Below are 9,274 nucleotides of genomic sequence, written 5' to 3' on the forward strand. Positions count from 1 at the left end.
CAAGAGATAGTAAAAGGGCCTTGAAACATTCAAAATTAACATTGATATGACATTTTGCAGCACATGGTTAATGGTATGGGCAGCAACATGACTAAACAAAGTGCAGTCAACATACATTTTCTGTGATCTTTGCACGCATTTAATTGAACAAGTTACTACATGTATATGCATTGTGGGCAAAGTGGACTAAACAAAGTGCAGTCAACATACATTTTCTGTGATCTTTGCACGCATTTAATTGAACAAGTTACTACATGTATATGCATTGTGGGCAAAGTGGCTGGTCCTTGAATGCTTGAAGTTTGTCAACATGTAATATCTTTGAAGACCAATAATCTAGACTTCCTTTCATTCGGTAAGGCAAATCAACCATAACCCACCCATCGCAACCCGCACAATGATCTTGGGGTAGCGTATGAGGTGCTCTTTCTATAAATGCAACCACACCTTATAACCAAGCTCAAACTTTTGTGGAACCGAGGTTGTGTCACTACTTGTACTTGGCATTTGAGAGAACCCTCAAATTTTTCGAAGAACTAGCGATAAAAATGAAAATATAAGAGAGTTTATAGGTGTGATCATCTGGTATCAGGTCAATCTCGATCGATCCAAAATACTAATTTGCCTGCTTTGGTCCAACGTTCCCATCCATCTATCTCGATAAGGACATGAGATTGATATGATTTGGAAGACCCTTCTTTTGTATTTGTTTTGTTTCTTTCATCAGCCTTCCCTTGTGATGTTCTTTGGTTCTTCCCTTACTATGTGACTGCTTCTGTTGTTGTTGTTGTTACTGCTGCCTTCTCCCCATTTGCTTTCTGTTCAGGCCCCCTGGGTATGGAGGCCTGCCCCTACACCAACACCAATATAACAAATAAGCTAATAGCCCATTGTGCAGGCCTCCTGGGGATGGAGGCCTCAATATATCCAAAATAGCAGAAGATAAACCCTAACTCTTTTTTTTTGCCACCCCATGTCCCTGCGTAGGTGGCAACATGGGGAGGCACATGGGAGATGGGAATCTATCAACTTGTTCCGACTACTTTGACTAAAGTGAACCCTCTTCACTTAATCATATAATTTTTTCATAGAGAATTCTTTTGGCTTCTTTATATATATATTCCCGCTATTTTTCTATAGCATAGATGTCTTGGTTGAAGTTTCTATCTGTAAAATCTTTCTTAGGAATGCTTAACTCATAGCTAGATTGAAAACATTCTTCATAATTTGAAAACATGGTTTCCTTCCATTTTTAGCTTCATATTATCCACCTAGTGTTTCAAAGTGAGGAGTTTATCTAGACGTAGAGTTAATAACTCATGCTTGTTGAGAGCAATTAGCATTTGAAAAGTAATTAGTTCATCTAGATTTATGGTTAATAACACATGCCTCTTGAGATCATAAGACTGAATGATTGAATAATACCACCAACAAACTCTAAATCAATGTGAAGCATAAGCACATCGTAAAGAGAAGGGTAGATTGATTTATAAACAAGAGAACAATATGATATGAACTCTATAAGATACAGAACTGGTCATTGCAAATCAATATGATGAGATTATATAAATGAGAGCTGGAGTTTTATGGACTTTATCTAGACATAGAGTTAATTACTCATGCTTGGTGAGATCACTTAGCATTTGCAAAGTAATTAGTTCATCTAGATTTGGGGTTACTAATAACACATGCCTCTTGAGATCATAAGACTGAATGATTGAATAATACCACCAACAAACTCTAAATCAGTGTGAAGCATAAGCACATCGTAAAGAGAAGGTTAGATCAATTTATAAACAAGAGAACCATATGATATGAACTCTATAAGATAAAGAATTGATCATTGTGAATCAATATGATGAGATTATATAAATGAGAGCTTGAATTTTGTGTTTATATTTATCTCAATATTTATACACGGTTCAAATGAGATGCACTTTGAAAAAAGCATGTGCACCTCGAAGAGGTGGTTGTGGACTCACAAAAAAGGGCACACGAAGGTTGACCTCTCAAACATATAAAAATCAATAATGGTGGTGTTTAACCAGAAATGACTACATGTGAAAACTACTATAACTGAAACATCTTTGTTAATCTTAGCATGAGGATATATAGAAGGATGATAAAGTATGTAATAAGTGGGCATCCCAATTCAATAAAAAACAATGCTGCTGAAAACATAAAGAAGTATAAGATGACTCATTTTAAATATAAATGTGGATGGGCATATGAAGAACAATTTTGTCATAGAATTGCTTAATTCTTGAGGAAACACTGCCAATGAACTGTGAATCAATTTTGAGTCACAAGACATTGATATGGCTATTGGTAAGGAAATGTTCAAAAGAGAAAAGAGAAAAGAGAAAAGTGAGTGGGCATTTCCAAATTAGTAAGAAGAAAATAGGTTTGTGATAACTCAATTCAATAAAAAAGTGGATCCAATATGTTGAAAGAATGTTGTTTCCAAGTCGTTCATCTTTTGGAGAAAACTATCAGTGACTAGTATATGCAATGGAAGGTCGAAATACATTTTTTTACAATGTGAAGATTACCATAATTTGAACATACCCTCTTAACATTAACACAGGGAGATCAAGAAGGATGATAAAATGTATAAGTAGGAGTACATATACTCAATTCAATAGAGATAGAGTGGGTGTGTTAGACTTAGTCCTTAGATAGTCACAAAGTCCAACATCAACTTTTTGTAAGTTGTCATCCTTATTTATTGATGAGTTGTTAGTGAGATTTAAATTTATATATGTTCAAATACATGTACTATGAATTGATATCATTTGAGATAGCTAAAGCCTTTTTTTGTCAATTATGATCTTGTGTTGTGCTTGCTCTATTTTCATATATTTTTCAACTTGCACTTGACAAGGCGGATTTTCAATGATGATAATCAAGCATTTCCATGTTATATCAATCAAAATTCAATTATAAGTAGGGAATTCTAGTGAGACAGCTAGTCTTCCCAACATTATGTCCACTTTAATAAATTTCATCAAATATGTGAAAATTTCATATATCACAACAATTGGATTGTTTTTTTTAATTGTTAGTTTATTTGATGTCTGCTACAACAAATACCAAATAACTTATACTGTGATTTTCACAAATAAAATGCAGAAGAAAATAGTGCAAGAAACTGAGAAAATAGTAGCACACACATAAAAATTTGACATAATTATTTTTGGACAAAAGTCCCCAAAATAACCCGACTTGGAAACAATGGTACAACAACTGAGGGTTTTTATTACTAAGCAACAACGAAATTCTTAGTACAATCTGGATCCCTGAAATTGGCGATCCACAACAAGAAAATTTGGATGAAACTATCTAAGAGAATTTCCCTTCCTCCACAAGCAACCCTGACAACTTGCACTGTCTGCACTCGCGCCACTGCCTGTACTCATGCTTATGCCTGTACTTGGGCTTTTGTTTGTACTTGCGTGGTTGCTTGTACTCAAGATTCTACCTGTATTCACTCGGCTTCTTGTACTCGGGCTTTTGCCTATACACACGCTACTGCCTGTACTTAGGCTTTTGCCTGCACTCACGCTACTTGCACTTGAGCTACTCGCACTGGGAATAACTTGGCCTCTTATTGATGCCTCTCCGGATCTAGAATATTCTTCCGGATCACTATCCCTGCCCCTCACTGTCTCTGTTTCGATCTGTGGCTCTTCGACAATTGCTGCTGTTCTCTGGAAATCGATCTACTAAGGAAATCAAACTTCTCAAGTGTCTCTAACGTGTTCTCCAAGTGCCCACCAACTTCTTCTTATAATCCTCTGTTGGTACTCCAACGAACAAGATTAAATAGTAATCAAGGGCTGGGATCATCTTGAAGTCGATCCGTGTGAGTTTCTAGACTATTCTCACATTGAATTAATTAATTATGATTAATTAATCAGTTTTCTTACATTTAGACTTAGAGAACATTAAAAAATAGGTTAATAATTTAATTAAGTCATCTCTAGGTGGAATTTCCAGAAATGTTTTTTGGGTTTTAGAGATCTCATGCACTCTAGCCTCCACCAAATTTTGTGGCTTGAACCCATTCGATGCTACCAAAAATAATACTCCCTCTTAGCGAGGACTATGTTCTAGTGTTTTACACCCCGTCACAACATTATCTCTGTGTCATCTCCTATCACGCTGTTGATTTCTGGCTACTACTACCTACCAACCACTGCGCAACTTTGATGCTGCATCCGTGCTGCCACTGACACTGCCATACTGTTGCGAACACCGCATCTACACTGCAACTCCCTTTCATCTATTGTTGCTCTGACTGCAAAGCATAACAAATGCTGAACCAATTGTGTTCAATGTGATGCATTTGTCTCCTAAGCCTTGAATGCTACTAGCATTTGCATTGTCTCTGAAGAATCTGTGCGGCTTCCAACTCTGCACTGAGCCACCTGCTCTGCTGTCAACACTGCTCTGCACTCCTCAACCTCTAACTGCTACTAGTCTGTAACTATCACTCTAGTACTAACTACATCAACTGCCACTGATCCATCCTGCTCTTGAATACTGTGGGCCCTCGTAGCCAGGTAATGATCCATGAGGTGGACTCCTCAAGGACCCAACCCAATCTCTGTAGCTCTTTGAGGCTACACCACCAAATCACCCCAACTCACTCTTGGAGGTACAACTGCAAACATAACGAAATCTGATCTACTCATACTGTTGCTACTACTCTGCTAATGCTTTCGCACTGCTGCTACAACTCTTGCAATAATGAGTCTGATCTCCCCAGATCTTGAAGCGCTAGATTCCACTTTGAAGCTACACTCCCTCAGAGTCTTGATTTCCCTATGGGAAATCTCTCTACTCCCTCTTAGAAACTTACACTATCATGTTGCATTGGAAATTGGATTGCGAAGCTCTATGGTGGGAATCTTCTGGCTGGAACTGTACCCGCATATTGCAATTGAGAAATTCACACTGCATTTGTCACTGCAACTAGCTATGTAGCTGTCATTTGAATGACTCGCTGCATTTGCTAACAATGAATATGCTACTATGGTAATGTGGGCCCTTGTAGAAAAGGTGATAGTCCCGTTGCAACAATCTAGAAATAATCTGACTGATCTCCTTGTTGCAAATGCGTTGGACCCTGCCCATTTTGGCACACTTGAGTCTCATACTCCTCCTGGATCTGGTGCCCTATTACCTCCTTTTGAGACTAGTCCCTGGCTAGGACCCTTCTTTGCTTTGCAACTCGCACTGGATAACTCATACTTCCTTTGACACCTGTCTCCGACAACTGGATGTTGATCTACTACCCAGATCTGCGTTATGGCTAACTCGTACGTACTGCTCTGGCAATCTCCTCTGTCCACCTTTGGAAAGCTGCAAAAATACGAGAAACTTAAAAAATGGGATGGAAATCTCCCTCTTTCCCTCTGCTCGATTGCTGGATATTCTATACGCACTCCCTTATGGAGTGAAGAACTCTGCTCACACCACCTGCCAATATGCTACTGGAAAAATTGATTTTTTAAAACTCGAAATCCTCTGAGACAATTTTCCTTTTGTGCGTGCAATTTCTCTTCCACCCGACGCTGATTTTGTTGCTACAAAACCATCTGCATCCAACCAAGGAATCTTCTTAGCAAAAATTTGAGCTGCTGCTCCCCCCTCTGACTGTTGGAATCACTATCCCAGGAAACTCTACTTTTCTGCCAACCTGCAACTGAAAATCAAATTTTTGCCCCAGCAATTTGGCCTCCCTACCAATGAACTACACAACCTCTAGGAATTTCTCCCTGCTGCTCCCTATGAGTAGCGAAATTCTCTCCTTCACTTCTGAGCTTCTCAGCTGATCACTCATGCTCTAATACCATGTGAAAATTTCGTCTATTTCTCTAATTGTTAATTTGTTTAACAATTTATTTGTTGTCTGCTATGACAAATACCAAATAATTCACACTATGATTTTTAAAAATAAATTCCGGAAGAAAATAGCGTGGGAAACTGAGAATACATTAGCACACACACAAAAAATTGACGCAATTATTTTGGACAAAATTCATCGGAAAAACCAAACTTAGGTACACTGATGCAACAACAAAGGGCTTTTATTAGGCAAAAATGAAATTATGAGTACAATATGATTGTGTGAAACTGGAATTCCACATCAAGAAAATATGGCCGAAATTATCTAAGGTAATTTCCCTTCCTCCACCTGCAACCTCGATAACTTATGCTTCCTGCACTTGCGTAACTGCCTATACTCATGCTTATACCCATACTCGGGCTTCTTCATGTACTCACACGGTTGCCTGTACTCAGGATTATTCTTGTACTCGTGTGGTTTCCCGTACTCGGGCTTAGGCCTATACTCTCGCGGTTGCCCGTGCTCAGGCTTCTGCTTGCACTTGCGCTGCCTGCACTCGAGCTGCTTGCACTAGGAATAACTCAACCTCTAGCTGTTGCCTCTCTAGATCTGGAAATATTCCTCTGGATCACTATCCCTGCTCCTCACTATCTCTGCTTCAATATTTGGCTCTCCGACAACTATTGCTGCTCTCTGGAAATCGATCTGCCAAGGAAATCAAACTTCTCAAGTGTCTCTGGTTTGCTCTCCAAGTGCCCATTGACTTCTTCCTATAATCCTACGTTGGGACTCCAACGACCAAGATTAAATCTTAATCAAGGGCTAGGAGCATCTTGAAGTCGATCCATGTGAGTTTCTAGACTATTCTGACATTGACTTAATTAATTATGATTAATTAACCAATTTTCCTACCAATTTTCCTAAGTTTAAACTTAGGAAACATTAAAAACAAATTAATAATCTAATTAATTCATCTCTAGGTGGAATTTCCAGAAACGATTTCTGGGTTTTGGAGATCTCATTCATTCTAGCCTCTTCACCAAATTTCATGGCTAGAACACATCGGATGCTACAAAAACTAACGAAATCAACATACTCGAGAAGTTTTAACATGGAATCTAGGTTCCTCTCAATGATATTCAACTATTCATTGGGATGTTGTTCAACACCTAATTGTGTCTAATTTGGAAAGTGATTTGGTGATCCTATTCATTCATTGCTGATCCTATTTGTTCACAAGAAGTTTAGACATGGTAGTTATTCATTTTCAGAATTTTTGGTCTCTTTCAAAAGTTCATTTCAATGGAACCATTTAACATCCATTGTAGTAGGTTTTGAGGTACATATTCTTCGAAGCTTAGTTGTAGGAGTTTTAGATTAAAGATAGAAATGATGCCATTTTATTGACTAGTTCATGTTGCCTCTTTGGTATAGTTATACTTTTGATTTAGGGGGGAATGTTATATCATGAGTACTTGGACAATCACAAAGTTCAAGATCACTTTCTTATAAGTGTCATATATATCTATTTATGAGGTGTCATCCTTATCCATTGATAAACTGACATTGAGATCTAGATTTAGAGGTGGTCAAATATATGTACTATCAACATCGACTTCTAAGAGAATCAAAAGGATTCAAGATGATGATGTCAACCATAAGTATAATAGTTTTGGAGGGAAAGAGTATTATTATTATTATTATTATTATTTTAAACAATGATTTATCTCCTTAAAAATTTACTCAAATTTCAAGTGTAAGTGCTGATTGGATGCATAATTAACTTTTGCATCCAATGAGTACCCACTCCACATAGTTTTGATACACCCATAATGGGATAAACTAGAAATACATGAAATACTCATTGGATGCAAAAACTAATCCCGCATCCAATGAACGCTTACACTTGAAATTTGAGTAAATTTATAAGGATATAACTCAGGAATATGATTAAAATGGTTCTTTTTAACCTTTAAAATTCACTATTCTTATTTTATTATTTTTCCTTAGTAGGCCCATTTTAAACCTTAAAATTTCTCTAATGTGAAGCACTTGTGTTCATAAGTTTGGTGAAAAATCAATGGTGGACTTGTTGGTGTTGATGCTCACTTATTGTGGAGCCTTTGGTGTAGATAAATAGTTTGGTGTGATACACTGCCAAGGCTTTATATTTTACTTAGTGTTTTCTAATGATGTTCGATATGGTAACTAGAGTTTGAAGAGCATTGAAGAGTCCAAGCTAATAACTTCACTCTTCATATATATATATATATATATATATATATATAGACACACACACACACACATAGACATGACATGTACCTGATTGGAAAAAAAATGTGTACTTGGAGATGTGATTTTCAACTTATAATCTCATGGTCGTTGGTGAATGAATAGTACATTGATTTATCATGATCAACTAGTTGATTTTGTTGAATGATTTGACAATCACATATTTTAAGTCAAGTGGGTAGAATTTATGGTTGTAATAAATTTGTTGGATCTAGAGGCGCTCTACAGCCCAATATGGGGTAAATGTCAAGCGTAAATGTTTAACATTTAATAAATTTAATCTAATGTCAATGTCGGCCCAGTGTAAGGTTAGATGTGTAGGTGTAAATGTTTAACATTTAACATAAACACTTAAAATTTATATGCCGACTCAATTAAAAAAATAAACATTAAAAGTAATAAACAAAAAGTTAAAAACAATAAATAAAAAGTTAAAAGTAATATAAAGCCATGTAAACATTTAAATGTTGGCTCAATTAATCATAAAAAGTTAAAGTCAATTTGTTATATTTTGTTATTAACTTGAATAGGTTTTGATACAATACCATGGCTTATTAATACCACATGCCCGAAAACAATAATTTATTTCACAATCAAAATATTTTATAACAATATGACATGATTCTTAGCCATGGATATTCAACCCCACTTTATTGTGGATATTATTAACATGTAAATAGGCGTTGTTACAATACCATGGCCTATCAATACCACATGCCAAAACAAAATAACTTATTTGACAAACAAAATAATTTAATTTAATTTAATTTTTAACATTTTTTTAATTTAATCTAAAATAAAAATATTATCATTACTTTTGAGGTATATCTAAACCCTCTATCTTCACATCTACTAAAAATATTATCATAGAAATTAATTCAAAGTTTTAATAAAATTAAAAATGAGAATACTTTCATATATAAAGATGTGAAATTTATTGATATAAATAATATTGTTAAGAACCAACATAGATCCATTTTAACAATAAGAAAATTGACTAACAATAATAGAGTAAATATATTGCATGATTGTTTTAAGATTTTCATTGTTGTATTTTCTTTGACTTGATTGTTCCAAAATATAGGTTTAATATTTTACAACCAATTGAGTTTTGTTTTTTGTTTTTTT

Source organism: Pinus tabuliformis, chromosome 1_1, assembly GCF_031772625.1.
Source record: "Pinus tabuliformis cultivar Carrire ecotype Pingquan chromosome 1_1, CPIR1, whole genome shotgun sequence".
NCBI lineage: Eukaryota > Viridiplantae > Streptophyta > Pinopsida > Pinales > Pinaceae > Pinus > Pinus tabuliformis.